This window comes from Microtus pennsylvanicus, chromosome 10, assembly GCF_037038515.1.
Source record: "Microtus pennsylvanicus isolate mMicPen1 chromosome 10, mMicPen1.hap1, whole genome shotgun sequence".
NCBI classification, from domain to species: Eukaryota; Metazoa; Chordata; class Mammalia; order Rodentia; family Cricetidae; genus Microtus; species Microtus pennsylvanicus.
This window is the reverse complement of record NC_134588.1, coordinates 109,384,070-109,411,924: the sequence shown is the minus strand read 5'-3', so window position 1 is coordinate 109,411,924 and position 27,855 is coordinate 109,384,070. Positions and strand designations below refer to the sequence as shown.

The window sequence follows — 27,855 nt, the reverse complement described above, 5'->3', positions numbered from 1 at the left end:
GCTCCCTTTAACTCCGACTCCAGCTGGCGTCCTCTTCTGGCCTCCACAATCACCTGCACCCACATGCACACATCCCCACACAAACACAAAATTAAAAATTAATCTGAAAATCTCAAAAACGACATTCATCTTCATTTTCCCTCCAATATATATGGCATAACACAGAAATGGAATATTCTGTTTTTATATCTGCCACCATTTTATTATCAAAACTGTGAAAATGGGACTTACTATGGCATCTCCACACATGAATGCATTATGTCTTCTTCCCCTTGGTCCCCGTTCCAGTCCCCAATAGCACGTCTAGTTTCAAACCCTTTCCTATTTATGTGTAAAGAAACACAACTGTAATTATCCCACCATTTCCTGCAAGTGAAGATCTTCTAAGGCAGTAACACCACTGCTTACATACGACATTCAGATACTGACCAGTCTAGGCTGAGTCCACACCTTGGCTACGGCAAATGTCAGTAAGCATGCAGATATCTCTTTTGTATGCTGGTTCCATTTTCTGATTAAAAAAAATCCATAAATGTGATAGCTAATTGATAGTCATTCTACCCTTCATGTTTGGAGAAACTCCCATACTGTGTCCCACAAAGATTATTAGTGGTATTAATTTACTTCTAACAGTACAAGCATGATAAGGGCTTCTCTCCAAATTCTACCTTAAAAAAAACTATTTCTCAGCTGTAATGGAATCTCATTGTTTTCATTTTCCAGGTGACTAAATGAGTGCTCTCCCATGCAGTTACTAGCTAGCCACACTCTGTCTTGTACTCTTTACAACTTAACTATTACTTCTATGGCCAGAGGTGTTTGAGGCTCTAAATGCTTCTTGCACCTAGATGTCCATGTCTTTCCAAAGATTTGGGGAGTTTCCTGTTATTATTTTACTAAGTTTTTTTTTAATGCCCACAACCTATAGCTCTTCTTCCTCAGGTATGCTAATAATCCAAATGTTTGTTTTTTTTTTAAAGAGAAACCTAAATGTCTTGGATTTTCTCTTCATGCTTTTTTCTTCTGTTCTTGTCTGACACTAACAATTCAAAAGGTCCATGATTTCTGTCAGTTCCCTTTCAGATCCTGTATTGCTTTCTTTAGTTCATTTAACTGTTTTTTTTCTCTTTTTTTTATTGATAAAAGGACAATAAAGAAAGAAAAAAACAAATTTCCACCTCCTCCTAGCCTCCCATTTCCCTCCCCCTCCTCCCACTCTTCTCCCCCTCCTCCCACTCTTCTCCCCCTCCTCCCACCCCTCTCCCCTTCCCCCCACTCCTCTCCCCCTCCCTCTCCAGTCCAAAGAGCAGTCAGAGTTCCCTGTCCTGTGGTAAGTCCTAGGTCCTCCCCCCTCCGTCCATATCTAGGAAGGTGAACATCCAAACTGGCTAGGCTCCCACCAAGCCAGCAGATTGCGTAGGATCAAAACCACGTGCCATTGTCTTTGGCGTCTCATCAGCCCTCATTGTTCGCCATGTTCAGAGAGTCCAGTTTTATCCCATGCTTTTTTGGTAGCAGTCCAGCTGGCCTTGGTGAGCTCCCAGTAGATCAGCTCCACTGTCTCAGTGGGTGGGTGCACCCCTAGTGGTCCCGACTTCTTTGCTCATTTAACTGTTTTTTTGCTCCTTATTGTTCTTGTGTTTTCTGTGTTGAGAATTAATTGTTCATCTGTTGGGATGGTATCTTTTATGATACTGTATGACAGTCTTCTTAGTGACTCTCTCCTGATAGTATGTCTTGAGAGGTATTAGACTTGGTTTTGATGCTGGTATTTCTCAAATGAAATCTGGCCTGTATTTTACATCCAGATTCTTCATCTAAGGCATAAGTAAATCATTCCATTTTCCAAAACCACCTGTGACTTTGACCAAGCAGAACACGGTAGGCTTTCCCAGATTTTGATCCTATTGTAACTTTATCTAACCCACCATACATAGTGATCCACTAATCCAAGAACACTTATGTACCATGCACTGACAATACAAAGGGCCTGACTTCATGGTGCTTATCATCTGGTGACACAGGGACTAAGGAGAAGAGAGAAGAGTTAGAGATGGCTCAGGGGTTAAAAGCAATAGCTGCTCTTCCAGGAGACCCAGGTTCGATTCCCAGCACCCACAGGAACCTTATGACAAGTCTGTAACTCCAGTTCTAGGGCACCTAATACCTTCTTATGGTCTCTTCAAGTACCAGCATGTTTGTGGTGCACAAACACATATGCAGGCCAAATACTCATATACATAAAAATAAATAATCCTTATATCTGGTGTTGGTCATAGTAGTAAAGGCCTGGAATCCCAGCACGTGGGTGGTAGAAGCAGGGTGACCAAAAGTTTAACATGCCAGCTAGATGGCCCAGCAGGTACCTGCCAAGCCTGAGAATCTGAGCTTGAGATACCTGAACCCACATGGTGCAAGGTTAGTGCCAACTCCACGTTGTCCTTTATAAACACCATGGTACTCATGCCTTGTAAACAGAGACTGCTCTTTCATTCCTGGCCACCCAGACCCAAATAATCACACAGAAACTATATTAATTACAACATTGTTTGGCCTATCAGCTCAGTCTTCTTACTAACTAACTCTTACAACTTAACCCATTTCTATTAATCTGTGTATCACCATGAGGCTGTGTACTACTGGTAAGGTTCCATTGTCTGTCTCCTTCGGCAGCTACATGGCGTCTCTCTGACTCCATGTACTCTATCTATCTATCTCTTCTAGCCTGGCTATATTCTGCCCTGCCATAGGCCAAAGCAGCTTTATTCATTAACTAATGAAAGCAACACATATACAGAAGGACATCCCACATAAATACCCTATCCCCATGTACAAATAATTTAAAAACAGCAAATGGCCAATTTTCTATGAAAAGACCTCAACTACTACTAATAATATCTATGTATAAATTACAGTTATGGTCTGGAGAGCTGAACAAGGTTCTATTTTTTTTTTTTTGCATCCAGGTCCTCACACAGACTAAGCCATATATACCTCTTTAAATTTTATTTTGAAACAAGGCCTCATAAAGTTGCCCAATCTGGCCTTGACTTCCTATCCTCCTGAGTACCTGACTGTAGGCCTGCACCACCAGACCCAGCAAGGAGCAAGCGTGCACGAGTATGCTGGCAATTCTTACCACACTCTACCCTGAGTCAACCTAGGTTAAGCCTGGAGCTTGTGCTCTCTCCAGTAACCTGAGTCCAATACAGAAGTTTGGTGGACAAACAAAAAAAACAAACAAAACCCCAACAAACACCTGTTTAAGAGAACGCCACATTAAGGTTCTTACAAATTACACACACAAACACACACACACATCAGCTCAGCTGAGAACATGACTCAGTGTCATTCATATCTTATCAAACCAAAACTTCCAAGGTAGGGATGGTTATGGTGATATGCATTCGTTCATTTGCCATTTTTTTTAATGGTCATTTTCAATTATTCAGTTCTGGCTGTCTTGGAATTCACTCTGTAGACCGAGGTGTCCTGAGCTCACAGATATCCACCTGCCTCTGCCCCCTTCATGCTGGGATTAAAGATGTGAACCACTACACTTGGTCCCAGAATTTGTGAGGCACAGGTAATTTATCAGGTCTGAGTTGAGGCCAGTCTGGTCTATTCAGTGAGTTCCAGGACAGCCAGGGTTGTATAACAAAAAAAAAAATCCTGTCTCACAAATCTATCAGAAAACAAACAAACAAAAAACCCCAACCCTTCCAAAATAGAAAGTTTATAGAGGAAATAAAAAATGTGGTCCAAGAAAGGCAGACCAGTCGGGCATAAAATCAGGGAGATGGAAGTAGAAAAATAAGGAATAACGATAGAGAGCAAGATGGTACGGCAGATAAGGTTCTTTTTTTTCCTAATAATTTATCTTTATTCTATTTGCATTGCTGTTTTGCTGGCATGTGTATCTGTATGCAGGTGTCGGATCCCCTGGAATTGGAGTTACAGAAAGTTTCAAGCTGCTCTTAACCACTGAGCCATCTCTCCAGCCCCTAGGCAAAGTCTCTTAACACCAATTTGGCCTCTGACCTCCAAATGTATCCTCTACAATGAATGTTTCAAAGGGGATGTCCCTGCTTGTGCATGGCGGCACAGAAATAAACAGTCCTTGTGAAGGTGAAGCCAGGAAGATCACAATTTCAAGGCCAACCTGTACAACTTAGAGTATCTCCAAAACTGAAATTAATAAAGACAACTCAAGGTACAATTTGGTTATAGAATACACAGAAATCCTCAGCTTAACTGTCAACAGCACACACATTTTTTTCATGCTAGAGTCAAGAGCAGTGGTTCTCAACCTGTGGGTCATGACCCCTTGGGAAGGGTTGAAGACCCTTTCACAGGGGTCCTATATCAGGTATCCTGCATATCATATTATGACTCATAACAGTAGCAAAATTACAGTTCTGAAGTAACAACAAAAATAATGTTATGGTTGGGTCACCACAACATAAGGAACTGTATTAAAGGGTCAAGCATTTGTAAGGCTGAGAACCACTGGTCATGAGATGGCTGTATGTCAAAAATACCAACATTAGATTTGAACATTCAGGGCTTTTAAGCTGGTTAAAGGTGGATCATTATGGGAATAAATTTTAAAATACTTGTACACATGCATTTGTACACATTCACGGGGGGGGGTTGTGTTTATTTTTGGAAAGCAAATGAAAAAACTCACCAGATTCTCTCTGAAAGCGGGGAAGGAGGTTAGAAAGAAAAAACTGAAGCACTAACCATTAGACACTGTTCCTGTATTACCATTTATCACTAAACACTTTTCCTTACACAAAGGCCAAAGGCCTTCTACAGCCTCTGGAGACATCGGCTGTAATCCTAAAATCTGTCACTAGCAGAAAGCACTCACTGGGACACAGCAAACTGCTCATGTTCTGGTGTGGGAGGTCCTTCTGTCTGTGTGTTGCTTTTATTGGTTAATGAATAAAGAACTGCTTTGAGCCTATGGCAGGGAAGAACAGAATTAGGAGAAAGCTAGACTGAATGCTGAGAGAAAGAAAGGCAGAGTCAGAGAGAAACCATGTAGCCCACTGGAGACAGATGCTGGGAACTTTAGTCAGTAATGTGGCAATACACAGATTAATAGAAATGGGTTAAATATGTAAGAGTTAGCCAATAAGAAGCTTGAGCTAATGGGCTAAGCAGTGATTTAATTAATACAGTTTCTGTGTGATTATTTCAGACCTAAGCCAGCCAGGAAACAACAAGCAGCCTCCCACTACAGTTTTCTGCTGAAAAGGCCATTTTCTAGTACTTCTCTCCAATGTAGGGTTGAGCGTCAATTTTACAAGGTTTCTGGCATTTATTTCTTCAACATTATTATTATTTTTATTTTTTGGTTTTTCGAGACAGGGTTTACTCATATCTGGTTCCTGGAAGGTCCCACTCTACAACAAATCTCCAAGGTCACGCCAGGCCCCTCCAGTCACCCTCCCACGTGAGCCAGGTGGGTGGGAGGGGTCAGTCATGTCCTGTCTTCCAAGTGGTGTTGGAGGAAGTAGGTGTGCCAATTATGTCTTCCCTCCCAATCTAACCACACATCCCTGGTCTGGGCACTCTGGATGACGGAGGCATTTGTCTGTCCTGTTTTCCTCATGTAAGTCCCAGCTGGGCACGCCTGGAACTCAACATTGTCTCTAGAGCACGAAGGTATTCATGGCTTTCTACTACAATCCCAACACTGCCTAAACTCGAACTCTGGTCCGGTTCACCCACCAGAGAACTTTCTAGAACTTGCTTCCCTTGGAAAAGCATGGCCCCACTGACTTTCCTTGACTGGCACTGACTCTGGGCTGTGTATGCTCGCACCTCGCGTGACCACAATTCCACAGGTGATCCCACTTCAACTTGCTTGACCCAGTCCCCTCCAGAGGATCCACGCTGGACTCCACCACCTCACCTCACACGAACCTGGGAGACTCTGTGGAGTCACGTCATGTGACCCTGGAAACACCCCACCACCACCACCAAGAGGACCCACACTGGGGCCTACCCCTCACCTCACGTGACCCCATCTCCCCCTCCCCTGCTGGGGCTCCTACATCACGTGACTCGGGCCACAGAGACCCTAGGAGCCCCCTCACCCGCGCAGGCCCCCCTCACCTCACTGACCCATCTCCCCCCTCCCCCGAGGAGGCTCCTTCCCACCTCACGTGACCCTGTCCCCGCAGGGACCCCGCCGCCTCACCTCACGCGACCCTGACACCTCATGGCTAAAATTAGAACGGGCGAGCAGCGCGCTCACGTGCACGCAGCCCAGCGGGGCGAAGGCCGGGCTGCGTGAGTCATCGGCCCCGCCCCCTCGCCGAGGGCGCGCGACGTCAGGCGCGTCCCCGAAGGGTGACGTAAGCGCGCCCCGAGAAGCCGTGACGGAAAGTTCGAGTTTAGTCCATCTTAAAGGGGCCACAGCTCTAACTGTGCTCGCCGGGCGCTGGCTCAAGGCCCCGCGCTGAGCGCGGGGACTGCGGCCCCATGTGTCCCCGAGACGGCTGCCGGGGCCGGCTGTGCACGGCGGCCGAGGCACGCTTGTGAGTCGAAACCACGCAAGGGAGGTTGAGCCAAGCTCTCGTCCCCTGCGGAGGTGGCCTGCGGAAGCTCCTGGTGGACCTGCGCCCGCCAGTACTGCCATAGCCTCAGGGCCCTCCCCAGTGCCTCCATTCCCTTTCCTCGGGTGATGTCGGTGTCCCTGCCCACAGGGCTGGCTCCAGAATCCTCACTTTCGGGTGCTAGGCTTCGGCTGACCCGAGGCCCACCCTGCGGAGTCTCCCCTGCAGGTGTCTGGAACTTGCAGCCATCCTGAGCTACCCCAGGCCTGAGCCTTGCTCCTCAGGCCTGAGCCCTGCCCTGTGAACCTCATGGCAAGAACAGCTTCCGAGAGGCTGCACAGTGGAAAGGGAGCCCAGCAGGGCAGGTGGCATCTCAGGCTGTTGGCCTTTCCCTAAATACCACAGACCTGTATTCGGGCTACACGCGCCAGCACACAGAAGCTCCTCTCTGCAGACATACAGAAGCCATTCCTGTCCTCAGTCTCATGCTTCTGCCGTTTCTGTTCTGCCCCATGCCTGGAGTCTGTGGCAAAACACATTTGTGCCCCCCAAGAGACGGAGAAAGCCCTAGGCCTCCCCAGCTACCCCAGGCGCTCCCCCCCCCACCGCCCCAGGCACACAGGGAGAGTCTGCTGGGCAGCCACTTCTTGGTACAGGGCCCCGCAGCATGATATTCAGTGAGGTCACAGTCCTGTGACCTGTAGAGGATTCTAAGAACTTAACACGGACCACACACACACACACACACACACACACACACACACACACGTTTATTGCTGCACTATTGACAATAGCCAGCTAGAGAACAACCCAGATGTCAATCAACAGACGGTGTGTTCCATATATACAATAGAATTTAAAACTTATTGGTTTATTTATATGTAGGTGGGTGGGTATGGGACCACAGTGTACCTGTGGAGGTCAGAGAACAACTTGGCCCTTTCCTTCTGCTATGCAGGTTGTAGGGATTGAACTCAGGCCCTAAGGCTTGATGACGAGCCCTTTTACCTGCCAAGCCGTCTTTTCTGGCCCCTACAATGGAATTTTTATAGGCAAAGAATGAAAATTGTTGTAGAAATGGATGAAACTGGAAACTGTTATGTTACATGACCTAAGCCTTACTCAGAAAACCATAGCATGTTTTTTCTGTCATATGTGGAGTCTAGAATAAATCTGTGTGTGTGTGTGTGTGTGTGTGTGTGTGTGTGTGTGTGTGTGTGACATTGAAGTAGAAAGGGAGCTCCGGGAGCTTGAGACATGGCTCAACAGTTAAGGCTCTTCCTGCAGACGACCCAAGTTCAGTTCCCAACTCATCTCGTTCCTCACAGCCATGGCTGTCACCAGGTCCAAGGGATCCAAAACCTCTGGCCTCTGCAGATACTCGTACACATACCCACACAGAGACACAAAACAGTCACATAGTTTAAAATAAATATTTAAAACAAAAAGGGAGGGACTTGGGATGAAGGGGAGTAAAAGGAGTTTGAGAGGAGAGAAAGAGCGTAATGGGGGGCAAGAAAGTAGGAGGAAAGAGGGAGCCTGAGAGGACAGTAAAGGAGGAGAACAAGAACAAACTATAATGACCTATGTATGACTATAATGACCTATGTGTGACTATAATAACCTATGTGTGACTATAATAACCTATGTATGACTAGAATGGCCTATGTGTGACTAGAATGACCTATTTACGACTAGAATGACCTATGAATGAAAATGTCACAGCAAAACCTAGTTCTTTGTAAGCCAACCCAAGAAAATAATGAAAAGATGGGGGAGGGGATCAGAAACAACTAGAAAAGACAAGGCCCAGGTAAGACAATGGGCAGAAATGTGCTCGCAAAGAGTAGTAGGCTGGGCATGCACATGAACACGGGCTTGAAGTCATAGGAAGAACTGGAAACATGGTCCCAGGACTGCCGGCTTGCCCTTTTCCCCTCTCTTCCACCTAGCTTCCAGACAGGTGACCCAGGGGGTGATTCTCCCCATGGAATGACACTGAGGTCCTCTGCTGTTTTTAAATCTGCAGTAAGCAAGAGATCCTGTGTGTCATCACAGGTTTTGATTTTCTGAGATCCCAGTATTCACTCGCCACCCCAGAAGCTCCATTAAATGTCACTGAGAGCCACCAATAATGTGGAAGGATTGTGATCTCCGGCAAACGGCCCCGGCGAGCAAAGAGCAGGAGCCCTTGGACCACTCCCAACTGTGTGCTGACTCACTTGGCCACACAGAGCACCAAGCAACTCTTGAGACCGAGAGCAGTGGGCACACACTCTCACGGGAGTGGGCAGTGGTCCAGGGGCTGGGAGTCAACCGCACACCTGTGGAACTCAGAGGTCCGTGGCTGAGCCCAACTCCGTGGCAACTCCCCAGCAGTGGTATGCTGGTGAGCCATGAGCTTTGTCTGCTAGAGTGTTCCTATTTCAAACAGAGCTCCTACGATGTTTGGGAAGGATTAGGACACTGCCTTTTGTGACTTCCGACTCACGGGTCAGAAATGCACCCTGCTTATTCCTACCCCTTTGTAACTTATACAACTGCACTGCCAGGAATTTATCTGAAACTTTTTTATTTATATTATAAACTGTCCAGTCCATGAAGTAACATTAGCTTTCTCATTTCTGTAAAAGTTTAGGTCTTAAAATGAAAGAAAAGGGGTTTGCTACAGTAATAACGGCAATTTTATGCTTATACATGTCACCCATAAAATAATCATTACAATTTGATCGCTGTTTTTATTACATTTATTTGTGGGTATCATGTTCATAGAGGTCAGAGGACAACGTGTAAAAGTCAATTTATTCTTCCAATGTATTGATCCTGGGGACCGGCAGGCTTAGAGGCAAACACCTTAACCCACTGTGCTCCCTCACTAGCCCAGAGAGGTTCTCAAAGGCTTCTTATTCCCAGTCAATACTTCATCCTCTGCCCACACCTACCCTCACCTTCGTGAGTATTCGTGGAGGGAGGATCTGAGAGGGTAGAACTGTGAAAAAAATGGGTGTAAATGGCTTCTGCGTCCTCCAAGGCCTTACTGTCCTTGGTCACTCATGGTGAATGATTGTCTTAGCTAGACTTGTTTTCTTGTCAACTTGACACAACCCAGAGCCTCATGGGAGAGTTGCCTCAACCACAGCCTTATCTGTGAGGAATTGTCTTGACTGATGATTGGTGGAGGGGGCCCAGACCAAGGTGGGCAGCACCATGCCTAGTCGGTTGAGACAGGGCTGTCTAAGAAAACTAGCAGACAGCAAACTAGAGAACAGGTCAGTGAACAACCTTCCTCCTGGTTTCCTCTTCTAGCTCCTGCCTGGGCCTCCCTCGGCGAGGAATGCTATATAACCTGTAAGCTGAAATAAACCCTTTCCTCCCCAAGTTGCTTTCAGTCATGGTGTTTATCAGAGCAACAGACAACACATGGGGACAGCCTGCTTTCACAGATTCCCGTGGACCAAGGGACACCCAGCAGGTGGTTATTTCTCACAGTTCTGGAGTCTGGGGAGTCCATGTCCAAGGTGCCGGAGATCCTACCCCTGATGAGAGCAACTCCCTGGTGCGTGCTTCCTGGTGCATGCTCCCCAGTGCATGGCTGTCTTCCTGTAGCCTGCTCACAGGGCCTTTCCTTGGTGATGTGTCCATGGAGGTTAGGGTATCTGTGTTTTCCTCTTCTTAGAAGGACACTAACCGCATCAGCCGGGTCTCACTCTCCTGCCCTAACCTAAGCCTCGTCACCTCCCAAAAGCTTTGCTTCAACTTGATATGGTGGCTCTTATCTGAATTTCCAGTACTGAGGAGGCTGAGGCAGGAGGATTGCAGTAGGTCCTGGGCCAGCCTATTCTACATAGTGAGTTTCAGGTCAGCCTACATAGTGAGACCCCTGTAATCCATATGTATCCACACCCCAACACCGTCATCCTGGAGCTAAAGTTTTAGGCTGCAATGTCCTTTTTTTTTTTTTTTTTTTTTTTAGATTTTTGATACCTGTCCTGGAACTAGCTCGTGACTGACAGAGATCCGCCTGCCTCTGCCTCCCGAGTGCTGGGATTAGAGGCATGTGCCACCACCGCCCGTCTGCTGCAATGTTCTTTACTAGGGTGTGGAGATTCAGGGTGGCCTGGAACGCGCTGTCTTCCTGCCTCAGCCTCCCACGTGCTCAGATGGGGAGCATGTTCCACAGTACCCAGCAGCAATGTTCGCTAAGCCATGACAGTGCTCAGGGAATACTGAGTGATGGGCAGACAGCAGAAGGGAAAAGAGGACCCACGTGGTAACAGGGTCCAGATCACAGGGACCTGTTAAGAGCTCGGCAGGGCTCATTTGCTCTGTTTTATTTAATTGTAACAAGATCTCCATAGGGTAGAGCAGCCTCCATATGTACCCCAGGCTGGCCCCCTAGCTCATGAAAATCTCCCCGTCTCAACTTCCTGAGTTCTGGGATTACAGTATGGGTCACCACGCTCAATTCAGAATCCCATCATCCTGTAGGTGAATGAACAAATTATGGTACATCTACTCTATAGGATATTAGTCAGTGCTAAAGAGAGAGAGAGAGAGAGAGAGAGAGAGAGAGAGAGAGAGAGAGAGAGAGAGAGAGAGAGAGAGAGAGAGAGAGAGAAGAGAGAGAGAAGAGAGAGAGAGAGAGAGAGAGAGAGAGAGAGAGAGAGAGAGAGAGAGAGAGAGAGAAGCTATCTACCCTGAAAAGACGTGGTGGGAACTCGAATGTCTTTACTGTGCGTGGAGCCAATCTTAGAAGACAATTTACTGTGCAGTTCCAGTTCCATGGTATTCTGATATTCCAGGAAAAAGACAAGCTGGCCTCAAGCTCAATATGTGTAGCTATGAGTCAAGAATGGCCTTGACCTTCCCATCCTCTGGTCTCCAGTTCCTGAGCACTGGGATAGCAGGTGTGTCTCCGGAGCACAGTGAGATGGCACTGTCATGGGGGATACCTAAGCCAGACATGCTGGTACCCCCTGTGATGCAGCAATCAGAAGGCTCTGCTCCGAGCTCTAGGCTAGCCTAGACTGCATAGTGAGTTCAAGTGAGCATGGGCTACATAGCAAGGCGACTCTGTCTCAAAAAAGCATAGACACACAAAAGTCGTTTTAGCACACACTCACAGAATGTGTGCGCCATGAAGGTAAACGTGGGCTGTGGGTGATCAGGACGTGTCGGGGAAGGTTATCAGTGAACCTTTCCAGTGGAGGATGCAGACGGCAAGAGTGGCCATGCCCTGTATGGGAACGGGATATTTGAGAAGTCTCCATGCTCTCTGATTTATTCTTACAGAAAAATAAAAGCGTGGCACTGCTTTATTAAAAAACAAAGAAGCCAAGCGATGTGGCAGGGCCTCTTCGTAGAGCTCAGGGCTCTGTGGAGTCTCACAGACAGACACGGGCTGAAATCTGAGCCCAGCACTGCTCAGCTCTGTGACCTTGGGAAAGTCACTTAACCCTGTGCTCTCAGTTTCTCCAACTCGGCTGGCTCCCTCGGGACGTCTTGAAGTTAAGTGCAAAACCTCCCAAAGAGTCTATTACAGCATCTAGGGCAGGTACACAGCCCTCTTCCTGGTTTGGATTATCATAGCCTCTGTTCTAGTGACTTCATATTCAGCCCAGTGGAAGATGGCTCTCTGGAGTGAAGATGTCTTTGGGAAGGGAGGGTGCATGTGGGGTGGCTTGTCATCTGATGCTCAGAGGTGCTGCCCCTGAAGGCCAGATGTTCACTTGAGCCCCAGGGTCAGTGTCTAGCCCCTCACTCAGCTTCTTCCATGGAAAGGTCAGAATGACAGAGGTCACCATATTTAGATGCTGGCTCGCAAGGAAGCCTTGGTGGGTTAGTCACCTATAGTATGACATCATATTGCCACTCAATAGACTAACAGCTGTTAGCTGCTTTGGGGGGCAGGGGAGGGGTCAACCCCAGGCAACCAATCGTGCCTTGAGGATAAATTGGGTAGGACCAGAGCAGACAAGAGTAGGGAAGAGAGACTCCTCTAAACTGGATCTCCCACAGGGTCCCAAGGATTTCGAGTACCTCATTCCAAGATGTGAGTCTTGATTTTCTTTTTTCTTTATTGGGGGAACCAGTGGGAGAAAAAGGAATCTTTTAGCAGGGGCGTGCCCTCTAGGGCCAGGCTGGGTGGGTGCCACCCTGAAGAGGGTGGAAAATGTGAGATTCTGTGAACCAATCATAAGGTGGTAGGGACTGAAAGAGACTCGGTGCGAGGCTGCTGCAGAACCCCCAGGCTGGGCGTGACTACCTGATCTGCACAGGTTCCATGACAGGGGCAGGGCCAGCTCAGCTGTTGGTGGGATGGTCCAGCCTCATCCCAGACAAACTCTGATACCACCTGGGGTGACGATGACTCGTCTCACCCTCGGGGCCGTGGGGTTAGGGGCAGCCCTTCATTCGTGTTCTCCCCCTTGACCGTCCTTGTTCCTGTGGCCCCCGTGCTGTGGCGGTGGAATTTTCACGTCAGCAGCTGTGTGGTCTTGGGGGCTCTCCCAGCGACTATATTGCACTAAGTGCAGATTGAGCAAGCGAGAGGCTGCGGCATTCGAGAACCAGAGGGAGCACAGGGGGTGCGTTTGGAACCCTGTGCAGCGGCTGACATGCTTGTGTAACCTTGAGCAAGCCATCGCTGCCTTTCTTTAGATTCTGTCTCCACCTCAGCTGTAGTAAGATGTGCACTCAGGGCTCCTCCTACCCAGTCTGGTCCTCTCCAGTTCCTTCAATGGGAAAGAACTGCGTCTTGGCCAGAGTGAAGGAGCGCCAGTACTGGGGTGGTTTATTGCTTGCTGTGCAGCCTTGGTCAGTGGCATGCCTTCTCTGAACCTCTTTCCTTCTTTATAAAATATGGTTGTTAGGAGACCTTGGTGAGGGAATGTATTTGAGAGTCTTTTCTGAGGCAATGTAAAAGGTATGAAGCTGTGCCCTGGGTTTGACTGGAATGCTCGCTAAAGCTGGCTGAGAGGCAGATGACGGCGGTGCCGGAGGTTTGGCTGTTCCAGGGAGGGTTATGGTCAGCCAGCTTGTAAGAGCTTCCTTCTAGTCCAGACATTCTTATATCCTGATATTCCACAACAGCTGAAGGGGAGAAGACAGGATACACATGAGCCCAGAAAAGCGGCTGCCTGCTCCGCTCAATATCCAAATGGGCACGTGGCTAAAGCAAAGACGCTGGGGAGGACAGCCAGGGTGTGCGGTCCTCTCAACAAGGAGCGGTCTCTCGGGTCCCAGGGATACCCCAGAGAATGGTCTTGGACCAGTTTCTCAGGAGCGCGTACCACAGATGTGAAAACACAGGAAGGAGGAGTCCTGGAAATAACCTCCCGATAGTGACCCGCCCCCACCCAACCAGGGCGGTCTCAGAGTATCTGTGGAAAGTCCGTACTCCTCTTTCCCTTCATTCGAGTAGATAACCCACCACCCCCGCCCCGGTTAGCGATGCCCCTGCAACCCGCCCTTCCTTGTGGCAGCGGCAGCAACTGGCAGCTCTTTGGAAGCGGTTCTTGGAACCAGCGGCGTGACTTCACTCGCTTCCCTCTCAGGGCAGGGTGGGTGCGGGGTCGGGGTTGGGGAGCCTCCTTTTCCTTCCGGTTCTCGACGTTTTGAAGCCCCAGGTGCTGAGGCTCTCAAGGCTGGAGGAGATGCCAGGGCAGAGCGGGGCTGCCCAGTAGCTGACTCATCTGACATAATTACAGTGATCTTCAAGCTATGAGTAATGCCCGGTCTTAGAGAATGTTTACGGCGCATCCCCAACTGCTGCTCACAGCAGAACCAAGCCAAGGGCAGGAGAGTACCCCTGGGTACCACCTACCTCAGCTGGCAGGTGACAGCGGGCTCCAAGGATTGAGCACACAGGTCTAGGACCACCACTGCCTCTGGTGTTTAAACAGAGAAAGAAAATAAAAAGTCTTTCCTATTTATTTTTTTGTTTTTCCATATCTAGGAAAAGATACGTTGAAAGTCTTTGGCAAGTAGCTGAGCATAGAGGCTCACAACTGTAATGTTAACACTTGAGAGACTAAGGCAGGAGAATTACTGTGCGATCCGGGTCAACCTGGGCTACATAATGATGAGATCGTCTCAAAAAAAAAGTAATTTAAAAAGTATTTGGGACTATATATACATAACATATATTATATATAGTGTATGTTACTTATGTATCTATTTTTGCCATACTAGATACTGAACACAGGCTTCAAACATGCTAGGTAAAATACTCTGTCCCTGCTCTATGTCCTCCAGTCTTTAAAAAAGAAGCTGTTTTTGGACAAGGTCTCAGGTAGCCCAGGCTACCCTCAAGCTCACTGTACAGACCAGGATGACTTTGGACTCTCGATCCTCCCATGGCTTCCTCCGCAGCACTGGAATTATGGGTATGAGCGGCCTGGTTCACGGGGTTCTAGAGATCCGACCCAGGCTTCACGTGCCCCAGGCTAAGCCCTCTCCTAATTAAGCTACGCTCTCGACCCCTTTTAAAAACTTTTATTTGGAGAAAGGGTCTTGCTAAATTACCCAGAGTAGCTTAAACTCACCTGTAGCTCAGGATTACTCCAGGCAACCTTGAACTTGCCGTCCATCCCCTTGCCTCAGGCTCTGAGAAGGTGAGATACACACCCCTGCCTTGCCACAAGGCTTGGTTCACTTTCTCTCTCCTTGCCTCTTCTCTCCCCCCCTAATTTTGGTTTTCTTTCTTTTCTTTTTCTTTGACTTATTTTTACAAATGTGTGTCTTTGAGTCCGTGTGTAGATTTGTGTGCCTGTGAGTATTGGTGTCCAAAGAAGCGAAAAGAGAGGTGGGTTTAGATACCTTGGAGTTCAAGTTACAGGTGTTTGTAGACGGCCATGTGGATGCTGAGAACTGAATTTGGGTCCTCAGAAGAGCAGGATATGCTCTTAACTGCTGAGCCATCTCTCCTGGCCTCATAAAAAGATAGGCAGATGGTAGATAGAAAATAATAATAATAATACCAACAATAATAATTCTAACAGATATGGTGGCCCACCCTTTAATCCCAGCATTTGGGAGGCAGAGGCAGGCGGAACTCTGAGTTCCAGGCTAACTTGGTCCACAGGACAAGCCAGGGCTACACAGGACAGCCAGGGCTACACAGAGAAACACTGTCTGGAAAAAAATAAGCAAGCAAAGAAAAAAACAATTATAATGGTCATCTTAGGACGTTACAGAAGCACACTGCTGCTAAGATGTGACGGTGACGATTGCTCGGGAACCTGTGCCAAGGGATTGACAGCTGTTCAATTAAGTTTCACACACATCTGGAATCCTGGCATTCCTAGGCAGAGGCAGGAGGATGGGAGGATCTCTGAAGCCAGCCTGAGAGTCTCTAAAACAAAACAAAAGACAAAATAAAAACTGAAGTTCAAATGAGAAAAGATTGTTTTAAAAAACAAATAAAAAAATCTTAAAAAAAAAAAACAACTAACGTTCACACTCAGGCACACTTAAAGGTACAGAGGAAATTATAAAACATTAATTCTGTCAAAGAAGTTGCAAACAATTAATTGTATCATTGTAATTGGAAAATAAAGTTTTATATATCAGGATGGACTTACAAGTTTCAATGTCTTGTAATTGCAGCTGTAGCTTTTTACAAAATCTTTCTCTCTGTGACAGTTTACTCTATCCAATTTTTGTTTTATTTCTAAATTTTATTATATTTTGTCTGGGGACAAGGTCTTGAAATGTAACTCAGGCTAGCCTCAAACTTGCCATCCTGAGTGCTACTTCAAGGTGTGAGCCACCACACCAAAATAGCTCTCAGTCTGAAAAAAATAGTTACGGTGTAATCATCTTCTACAACATCTGTTTTAAGGGTATGAAGAGTCCTAAGCGGGTTTGGCATCTTTGTGACTCTCTTAACGTGTCCCCTGGGTTACACTCAGGGACAGCCCTGCAAGAGACACTCTTGCAATCAAATCTCCTGGCACAGCGCTGCAAGAGACACTCTTGCAATCAAATCTCCGGGCACAGCCTTTTTCCCATACATGACTGGTTTCGGTTTTGTTCTTTGTTCTTTTTTTATATGCCTTTACAGGAAAACAAGTATATTTCTTAACTATAAACCAGAGCACACAAGTCAGAGACCCCTTTGTGTATGTGGCTTGTAATATAATTTTAATTTCAATTTTGGTAAATGTACAGAAACAAGTTTCATTTTCTGATTATATATATTATTTAGTCTTTACATATCTGTGCCTTCTGAACATTTGCAGCAATTTAGAATTGTTACACATACAGAAGAAATATGTTTACAAGTACTTCCATGTCTAGTTTAATATTTTTAACATATAATAATAATTTCCTGGCTTGATAGTTACATTTTAATGTTGGTTATATTCATACATTTGGGCTCATAGATTTAAATATACTATATGTGCATTATATAAAATATTCATATATAATATAAAAGTACATTAAAGCATACTTAATATGTTTTTATACTTAAGGGTTTTGCTGTTATTTTAATTTTAGTTTTTGATACAGAATCTTATGTAACTCAGACTGGCCTTAATTTTGATATATACCAAATTTCTTATGCTCATGTCTCCATCTTTAAAGTGCTAGAATTTTAGACTTGTTTCATTTTGTAAAACAGAATCTTGTATAATTCAGAGTGACCTCAAACTGTGACAGTCTTCCTGCCTCGACCTCCTAACTGCTGGAAGTGCTGGGTCCATCTGCCATACAGGCTTCTAAGATTTAATAACTAAAATTTTGGTCAGGATAAAAAATAATTAAATTTAATTAATAAAAAACTAACATTCTAGTGTTGGTGTTATCTGAGTCTGTCACATTTTCATGAGGGACTCCTGAGGCATGCGATAGACATTTTATACTATGACTGTTGGTGTCTGCTACAGCAATTTCACCTTTCTAAAAACCACATTTTCTAAAAGAAATAATAATTATTAATAATAAACCACATTTTCTAGTGGATGGTATTTTCATACAGAAAAGTATAGCACGGAATATGTTGGTGCACACCTTTAATCTTAGCACTCAAGAGGCAAAGGCAGGAGGATCTCTGTGAGTTCAAAACCAACTTGGTCTGCATTGTGAGTTCCAGGACAGCTAGGGCTACACAGAGAAACCCTGTCCAAAACACACACAGACACACACAAAAGAAGAAAGGAAGAAAGAAAGGAAGGAAGAAAAGGAAAGAAAGAAAGGAAGGAAGGAAGGAAGGAAGAAAGGCACAGATATTTCCTATTTTCTGTATGAGAGATCTACTAGATTTTTAACATAAAAAGTAAAATTTGAAAATAATCTCCTTTAGAAACTATTTGATATTTTAATCACACACATATTTAGATTAGCAGTTTTCTAGGACACTCACGTGTCCATTGTAATGATTTTAGTTGGATTATTCCTTTAAGTCTCCAGAAATATAATGGTAACATTCACTTTTTATTTTCTACTTTTTAGAAATGCTCTATTTCATTGGTCAGAAATTTAATATCAAAATTAAAATTGGCCATAAACAATGGCAGACATTTCATTTCTGATTTTAGTGACGTTGCCATGGTACTTCATTTTAAAGGGTGACTTTGATTGTCTTTAGTATGTAATCCTTCTCAAATAAAGGCGAGTGATGGAATTCCCTGTGTCTGGGAGACTACCGTGTGTCTCTGTAGCTTTCCTGCAGGGCTGGGCACTGAACCCCGGGGCTCTGGCTGTACCAGGTTGTGGTTTCTGCTAATCGTCCCTCCCAGGCCCCTCGGCCTCTGTGTACCACACAGACTCGAATGTTCAGAGTTAAGATACAGATGGTTTTTATTCTTAGTTCAGCTTGGATGAGTCTTTTTGACATTCTGTTATCTGTTTCGATTTCTTTCCTTATGTTTATGATTTGGCAACCTTTTCTTTTCAAGGTTTGATATTAGGATGCCTCCGTAACACACATAAGCTTTCATACTTTCCAAGTTTTAAATAATTATACATGAGAAGTAGTGACTTGATTTTTTTAAGAGTTGAAAGATTTCTTTTCGCCTGTGGATTTTAGGTCTGCATGTTTCTGCAGAGAAATCCTTCCCTTTCCCCCTTTCCAGTCACTTCCATTGTAACTGGTATTTAGGTTTATATTTCTGGTTTGACTAGATATATATTTCTAGGCTATTCATTTCCTTTGGGTTTTCAAGTTTACAGCATAGTTTTGCAAAGTATCATCTTAGACTAAGGTGTCTCCTCTTCTGGTGGTGAATTCATTCCTTTTTTACTAGTAATTTTATTATCTACAGGTTTTTTCCTTATTTATTTTTGTCTTATCATCTATTTTAAAATATAGCTCTTGGATTAATTCTATAAATTTTCCTGGTTTCTGTTTGGTTTTTTTTCTTCTCTTTTCTCTCTTTCTATTCTTTAAGGATTTTGTTGTTTCTGTGAATGTTAGGGTTGAATACTTTCGTTTTTGTTTTCCTTGAATACTATTAAAGCACGAACTATAGATTCACTTTTTAATATAGATCTGCCACGACGTTGCTGTGGTGGGCTTTCTGAAATCATCTCCCAGCTGCTGTGTTCTTACACTTCCATGTTTAAAAACTTTCTTATATTTCATTTTCATGTTGGCTTCTACAGCTGTTGTGTTACTTGGGATCCAAGAGTTAAGCTTATGTAATTTCTGCTTCTTAAAGTCGTTCCCTCCCTCCTCTAGTTTTCTTTGCTTCTGTTTTGTTTTGTTTGGGTGCTTATATGCCTGGTCCGTCCATTCCTCCTTTCCATACCTGGTTCCTACTTTGTTTCTTGTACCCTTTCATACACACAGTTTTCCTCTGTCTGCAACCAGATGGATCCTCTTCCTTCACTGTTTGAATGTTTGTGTATCATGTAAGAAATCTTTTCCTACTTGCGGCTAATAGATGTGGGAGCCTGTCCATCTTCCCCTCACACAGACAAGCAGTGGTCTCAGACCTGCCACCTCCCAGTCACCTGCTGGCACCACTTCAATTCTCCGTGATTTTGGGGCTTTTATTCTGATCCATTCATTTATTTGTGATCTCCTGTGCCAGTACCAGTGGTCCCTTCCATACGTCTAAATATTTAATGAGACCAATCCTGTCCGTCTCTTGCTTCCAGCAAAATAATCTTCCCTTCTGGGCCCTCACATGTGAATTTTAAACTTAGCTAAGAATCACATACTCACACATTTGAGGCTTTCAAACTGAACTTGCATTGAGTCAGATAAGGGTAATTGATTGCTCCATGCTATTGAGGGTCCTGATTAACGAACACAGTATTTCTACTTTAGGATTTCTTCAGAGGCTTCGCACTTATTTTAACAAATCTGTTCCTAAGAAACATACACTATAATTACACAAAAATAAATTATATAAAACTTTAAAAATATAATTTATGAGTGCAAATAGTCCTCTTCTTTTATATTTTCTAGAACTGTCAAGAACGCCATTGGCCTCGGTGTGGTTTCTGTTCCCTTGCTGAATATTTTGAGTTTTCTGTTAATTTTCTTGAGTCCTTTATTTTGAAAATAGTTTTCTTTCCCTTTTTGCCATCTCTACGTATGCTACATCAATAAAGCCCTTCAGTGTAAACAGTGGTTACAACTGGTCTCGGTAGATTATTCCTGACTTTAACAGAAATGTCCTTTAGATATCCCCAGTTCGAGTGTTTGCAGGAAGAGACCTAACTGTGGCCTGTGTCAGGTGAACAAAATGCCTTTTGATTTAGTCTGCCAAGGGTTTTGTTTTTCTAATCAGGAATGAATACTGCCTCCTGTCAAACATTTTTTCTGTGTTTTTTTGAGGTGTTTTTTTAAGATGAAGGATAAACAGCTTTTCTTTTTAATCTGTTGATTGAAACAGATTTTTAACTTTTGAACTACAGTTTCATTCTTGAGGTTAAATTCTGCTCAATTATATTTTCTTTGAGATTTTTATTTGCTTGAAAACCAAGGTTAAGCTCTTACCTCCTTTTACTAGCCCTCTTGACTGACTTTCTTGTCTTGAAAATTAAGTTGGAGATGTCCTCTTCCTTTTTGCCCCGGTGTCTGGAACAGCTCTTGTCTTGTAGTGTTTATGTTGAAGATCTGGCAAAGTCATCTGGCTTTATTGTCCTGCAGCTCGGAGAACATTTGATTTTCACTGGAAGTTCTATCCTAATTTCTTCTAAATAAATTATCAGATTTTTATTTTCTGAAACGTTATCCACTTCTAGATTTCTGTATTTATTAGGATAAAAGGAATAATTGATTTCTCTTCTTTAATTTTATTTTTATTTATACTTGTGTGAGTTTCTCTCGTCAGCTACATTTGGAGTTCATCTCTGTAAAGAGTGGTCTCTTAGAAACAAAGCCCCTCTGTGCTCTGGTGATCTTCCGGAATGCTGCTTCCCCTCCCCTCTTATTTCTTGTATTTATTCTTTTCTTCTCGCTCAGTTTCTCTCTGGTCCTCTTCCTCATTTATTAAGTTGAGCACTTCACTTATGTATTCTGTGCTTGCTTAATTTTTCATTTGGTTTTTCCTAACCATCCATATTTGGTTAAGTACAAGTTCCACTCTCCTTGGCCATAACGAGGACTCCAGCATGGCTGGGTTGCATTCAGAACCTGGCTCTACAAATTTTAAAATGGTCAATATTTAAATGTTGTTTATGAAAACACAATATTCTTCTTCTCTGGCTTTTAGAGCAACAGTCTGCAGTTGGTAAACCTTCTGGGGGGGTTGAAGCGTCTCGGAATTCTAACTGGACAGTTAGGTTCTCTTGGCACTTTGAACACTTTACCCTTCTCATCTTCCAGAATCTACTGCTGTTTAAGTGGACGCCGGCTTCTGGCTGATTTTTACTCCTTTGTAGGTAATCCTTCCTTATCTAGTAACCATTTATCCTCTCCTTATCCCCAGGATTCTGTCATCCTGCAGTGTGTCTCTGCACCCATTCTCCTCATCCCCAGGATTCTGTCTTCCTGCAGTGTGTCTCTGCACCCATTCTCCTTGTCCCCAGGATTCTGTCTTCCTGCAGTGTGTCTCTGCACCCATTCTCCTTGTCCCCAGGATTCTGTCTTCCTGCAGTGTGTCTCTGCACCCATTCTCCTCATCCCCAGGATTCTGTCTTCCTTCAGTGTGTCTCTGTACCCATTCTCCTTGTCCCCAGGATTCTGTCTTCCTTCAGTGTGTCTCTGTACCCATTCTCCTTGTCCCCAGGATTCTGTCTTCCTGCAGTGTGTCTCTGCACCCATTCTCCTCATCCCCAGGATTCTGTCTTCCTGCAGTGTGTCTCTGCACCCATTCTCCTTGTCCCCAGGATTCTGTCTTCCTTCAGTGTGTCTCTGTACCCATTCTCCTTGTCCCCAGGATTCTGTCTTCCTGCAGTGTGTCTCTGCACCAATTCTCCTTGTCCCCAGGATTCTGTCTTCCTGCAGAATTTTATTTTATTTTTATTTTATTCTGGAAATTCTCTCTGTGTGTCTCTGTCTCTCCGTCTCTTCCTCTCTCTGCAGGGAACCAGCACCATCTCTTTAAATACTGTTTTGCCATCATTTGCTCTTTTCCTTCAGAACCCCTATGGACAGTGACTGGTATCCACCGATAGATATTGTGTGTCTTTATTGTATTTATTTTTTCTTGTGTTCCTCTGGATTTAAATAGGGTTGCTTGCATGAGCACAGGGGGGTGGGTTCATGGAGCGAGGACAACTTACTCTGTCTTTTCAGGCTTCCCCCTCTTGCCTGTGTTCTGATGTGCCACGCAGCATCCTTCCCACCCGGGCCAGGAGTTTTCTCATCAGACCCTATGGCCAAGCTACACCCCCAGATAACACACTATTAACTTCAGCATCCTCAGTGTTTCTGTTATCCGTTTAGGAGGCAGGTGGTCGGCCCTTTCTGAACCATCTGGGGATTCCTTCTTACTTGTTTGTTTTGTAGCTCAGGCTGACCGCTAAATCACTTTGTAGCCGAGGATAACCCTCTTGCTTCTCCCTGAGTCAGTGGCGTTGCACACAGGCAGTGCCACTTCTAATTCACTCAGGGTCTACAGCGTGCTGGGAGCATGTGTCATGGAAGCAACATGCCCAGCCCTACCTACATCTGTGTCATTTACACCTTATCTTCTCTTAGCTGTCTCTTGACGTCTTGAATGCACTTACTCTAAATTCTCTGTGATGTTGATCTATAAACTGGTTTCGGTCTGGAGTAAAACTCTGATCTAATTACTGACACTGTGGCCCTTCCTTCTGAGTGTTGTGTTTATTTCTGTATTTTGACATTTGAGTTCCCAGGCACATTTCAGAGGAAAGCCATGTTTGTTGTCCTTTTTCTTCTCACCTCTCTCCTAGCTGCTCCTTCCTGTCCTCACATCCTCCAGGACCAGCTCCAAGCCCTCTGTCTCCCAGCCTGGAACCACGGTGACTGGTGGCATAGTGTGAGTCACCACCGCGGTGACTTGTGCATCTGTGGCCTCCTACCCACCCCAGAGGCCTGCAGTTTGTAAACCGACAGCACTTCTAGCATGTAGGTCCTGGGCAGCTTTTCCACACTCTCTTCCCAAGTTGGGAATCTCAAACACATCTGCCACCCCATCACAGAACCATCCTCTCCTTGGAGAGGGACTTCGTGAGGTCTGGTCTTCCATGTGTAAGACACTGTGAGCTCACAGTGGGCTGAGCAAGTGAAGGCTGCTGAGGTCAACAACTGGATTGCTATGGTTAGTCCTTGTCCTAGCGCTCTCTCTTGCTAAGCCCAGTCCCCCTGGCAAGCATAGGTCACCTGGCACATAGCTGGGCCTCTATCTAGAGAGGAAGCAACACTGGCCCAAAGGGTGGGAGAGCTGGCCTTGCTGTGGCTTCTCTCTCTTGCCCAGCAAGCTCACTTAGCTCAACATTCCTCGGCTCCAGAATTGTTGTAATATCAGCAGCGGGCTACGTTCCTGGCACCCGGAAGCCCGCACGGCTAGCTTTATACCCGAAATAATTACACGGAAACTGTATTCTTTTAAACACTGCCTGGCCCATGAGTTTTAACTTCTTATTGACTAACTCTTACATATTGATCTAACCCATGTCTAATATTCTGTGTAGCCCACGAGGTGGCTTACCAGGGAAGATCTTAACCTGCGGCTGTGTCAGGTGGGAGAATCATGGCAACTCCCTGACTCGGCTTCTTTCTCCCAGCATTCTGTTCTGTCTACTCCGCCTACCTAATTTTCTGTCCTATTAAAGGGCCAAGGCAGTCTCTTTATTTAACCAAAGAAATTAACACAAAACAGAAGACTCTCCCCCATGGCAGAATAAACACGCTGAGGGAGGATAACCGGCTCATCATGTCAGTTGTTCCCTGGTGGGAAGAGCGCGGCAGATCCACGGCAGATATGCAGCAACGTAGGCCAGGAGAAAATACCGTTGTTTCAGATCGGAGGCTTTGAGTTGATTGCTATCTCAGCATGAGCTCGGCGGGTTAGCCACCTCTCTGCCACTCTAACAAATGTCCAGGGCAGTCTACTTACAGGGAGAAAAGGTCTAGCTTGGCCTGGAGCTTTGGAGGTTCCAGCTCACAGTTGTGCCATCCTTGCTTTGGGTCTGGGACAAGGTGCGGCGTGGTGCAAGGGATGAAGACGAGCTCCGCTACTTGCCTCGTGCATTAGCCACTTTTCATGTTGCTGTGACAAGATGCAAGACTAAAGCAACTTAACGATGGAAGGGTTGGCCCTGGCTCTCCATGTTCACATGCTACCGACTGTCATGGAGTGTCAAGGGAGCATTCACCGGAGGAAAGCAAGAAGAGACGTGTGCTGCCCTGCCTTCTGACTCCAATTCCTTCTGATTCACTTGAAGACTCCACCCTATAGGGGGATACCATTCATGGGACGGGGGTCTTCTGTATTCAGTTAAAGCTTGCAGGCATGCCCAATAGTGTGTCTCCTAGGCGATTCCAAGCTAGTCACGTTAACAATGAGGGCTAATCATCTCACCTCATAACTAGAGGAATAAAGAGAGACCACATTCTCTTCAAAGACGCATTGCCCGTGACCCCTCCAATCCCAATCTTCCATCGTTTATCTAGCGCCATGCTGGGAAGCAAACCTTTATCACACAGGCCTTTGGGGGACAGGCTAGAATAGACATGTAAGAAAAACTTCTCCGTGCCCTGAGCGTGTGTGTAACGGTATGTGCAAATGCACATGAGTGCACATAGACATCATGGAGGTCAGAGGTTGGCATTGGGCATGTTCCAATACCAAGCACATCTCCTTTATTTTTTAATTTTTTCTTACATTTTTATATATTCTCCACCCCCTGTGTATGTGTGTGTGCACAGCATGCCTTCGTGTGTGCAAGCGCACAAACACAAATGTGCAGGTGGGCATGCACTGCGCACCGATGGTCAGAGGACCCTGCAGGCATTTATTCTCTCTCCAACCTGTGGATCCCAGAGAATGAACTTAGCTCAGTGGGTTTAGTGACAAGTGCCGTCACCTGCTGAACCATCTTGCCTTGCCAGCCCACCCACCTTACCTTTTGAGAAAGCATTGCTCACTGAACTGAGAGCTCACCATTAACTGGGCTTGCTGAGGGATTCTCCTGCCCCTTCCGTTTCCCCCACCCCCACTGGAAGGGCAGGCTTATATGTGCGTACAATCACATATGACGTTTACGTGGGCTGCCAGGGATCCCAACTCGAGTACTCGTGGCTTTGGGACAGGTACTTTATTGACTGAGCCATCTATCTCCCCATTCCCCTCCCCTCCAATTTTTTGGATACAGTGTGTCTCACTGTGTTGCCCTGGCTGACCTGAGCTCACTATGGAAGCCATGCTTACCTTGAACCTGCAGCAATCCTCCTGCCTCTGCCTCTGGAGTGAAGGGATTGCAGGTGTCACCACACGCCCCTTCTCCTGGCTTCTCCAGGGCCATGAAAGGAGTTTTGCAGGTTGTCGTCATAGTTACTGCTTTTGCCAATGGCAGCATAATCTTTTCAGTTTAAAAGTACAGAGACCATTGTGAAGGCTTAGGCTTCGGAACACCATATGATACTAATGTTTGGGAAAGACACAAGCAGTGTGAACAGTTCGGTCTAGACTCCAGCTCTGCAGCACAGCGGTCCTGGGGTTGGAACTCGGGGCGAGGTCCCCACTGAGCCACCCAGGCAGCTCCTTTTATGTCGCTTTATTTTGAGACTGGGCCTAAGTTGCCCAGGATGGTCTTGAACTCTGTGTAGCTCAAACAATCCTCAAAATAGCAATGCTCCTGCCTCAGCCTCCCAAGTGGAGGATCAAAGGGGTGCATCTCCTCACCTGACTCCGAGGCTTAATTACTCATGTGAAATATCTTACAAACACCAACAATAACCACCGGGTAGTGCTTTGGTATTTGAAGTTGCTAGATATATTACATGGCTTTTATGGAAGAGACAGCAATAAGTTCCCAAGGAGATACAGTGTTGCTGTTTCCTATAACATTCACAGGAATTCAGCTAAGACAATGGGTTTTGGTGGTGATGGTTTTTGTTTTTGTTTTTTTAGCTGTGATGAGGTAGTCCCAGTTAACCTGGAACTCATATAATCCAAACTGGTCTGAATTTGTATCAATCCTCCTGCCTCCCAAGTGCTGGAATTACAGGAAGAGCCACCTCCCCAGCAGAGACTTAGAGATCTCTTTCAGTAAATCCAGGAGAACAATTGTTAAAAGCATGTTAGTTTCTATTTTTTCTTTTTATAATTTGGTGTGTCTGGCATGCGTGTGTGTGTTTGCGTGTGCAGGAGAATGTGTGTATGTGTGTGTGGTGGTATATATGTGTGTGTATTTTGTGTTGTGTGTGTGTGGTGTGTATGTGTAGTGTGTTGTGTGTGTGAGTGGTGTGCATATGTGGTATGTGTGTGGTGTGTATGTGTGTGTGGTACGTGTATGTGTGTGTGGTACGTGTATGTGTGTGTGTGCTTGTGTAGTGTGTGGTGTATATGTGTGTGTGGTATGTGTGTGTATGTGATTGTGTGTGAGAGTGTGTATTGTGTGAGTGTGGGGTGGTGTGTATGTGTGGTGTGTGTATGGTACGTGGTGTGTGTGTGAGTGGTGTATGTATGTGTGTGTGTGTGCATGCACACTTGCAGACTCCAGGCTGATGCAGGGACTCAGCCTCAGTTATTCTTCCCCTTAACTGGGGATCTCTGAATCAAGCCCGTACAGCTTCCCTGCAGAACAGCCAGACTCCTCTCCCGCCAGCTTGCTCTGGGGATGCCTATCAGCACCCTCTGAGGCTGGAGTTACAGGCAGGCTGCCGGCCCCCAGGCATTTCTAGGAGTCTGAACTCGTTAGCCAGTCCCACAGTGGTTACAAGTCCACTGTGACTTCCAAAGTGAGTGAGGGGGTCTTACAAACGGTGTTGTCTTAAATCGGTGACACTCACCAGGTAGCGGTGGCGCACACCTTTAATCCCAGCACTCAGGAGGCAGAGGCAGAGGCAGGTGAATTTCTGAGTTCAAGGTCAGCCTGGTTTACAGAGTGAGTTCCAAGGCAGCCAAGGCTACACAGAGAAACCATCTGGGGAAAAAAAAAAGGAAAAGAAAAAAACAAAATCCCAAAGTACTCTCACTTTAAGTATATCTCCAATACTATGCGGGACATAACTATGCTAAAAATCATTTGTTGTGGGTCTGAGATTCACACGTACCAGGGCATTCTGTACACCGGCCTACAGTTCTTACAATCCTGCCATTCAAACAAACAAAAATAATAAAATAAGATTTCTTTAAAATCCTGCTCTGAGCCGGGCGGTGGTGGTGCACGCCTTTAATCCCAGCACTCGGGAGGCAGAGGCAGGCGGATCTCTGTGAGTTCGAGACCAGCCTGGTCTACAAGAGCTAGTTCCAGGACAGGCTCCAAAACCACAGAAAAACCCTGTCTCGAAAAACCAAAAATAAAATAAAATAAAATCCTGCTCTGTAGTCCTGGCTACATGGTAATCCTCCCGCATCAGCTGAGATTTCAAGGTGCCTCACAACTCTGGCTGTACTACGGAAGTTTTCATACCTTTAAGAGGAAATTTGGCCAGTCTGTTGCTATCACAGTGGTTTGAATCAGCATCTCTATCAGGCATCCTCCAAATTACAAAGAAAGGAGCAACAACATCCTGACCCTTTGTTAGGCAGTGACAGTCTGTCTACGGGGCTATGTGACAACCTTAGGTGGGGCCTATGGCTTCAGAGCCTGGCTGCCACACCATATAGAAATATGGGCCTACAGAATCAGTCCCTGGTGGTGCCATCCGTGGGCTGCTGATCCTGGGTTCTATAAGAAGGCGGACTGA

The 27,855-nt window shown here is 45.6% G+C and overlaps 1 long non-coding RNA gene across 2 annotated transcripts in view; it reads right to left on the bottom strand.

The window, feature by feature from the left end:
• LOC142858426 (uncharacterized) overlaps window positions 1-6,317 on the bottom strand; it is a 62,328-nt gene extending 56,011 nt beyond the window's left edge. For both annotated transcript variants that reach the window (XR_012912018.1, XR_012912019.1), the window contains exon 1: window positions 6,215-6,317. This is a non-coding gene — a long non-coding RNA (uncharacterized LOC142858426). The remainder of the gene's footprint in view (window positions 1-6,214) is intronic.
• Window positions 6,318-27,855: the final 21,538 nt, after the last annotated feature.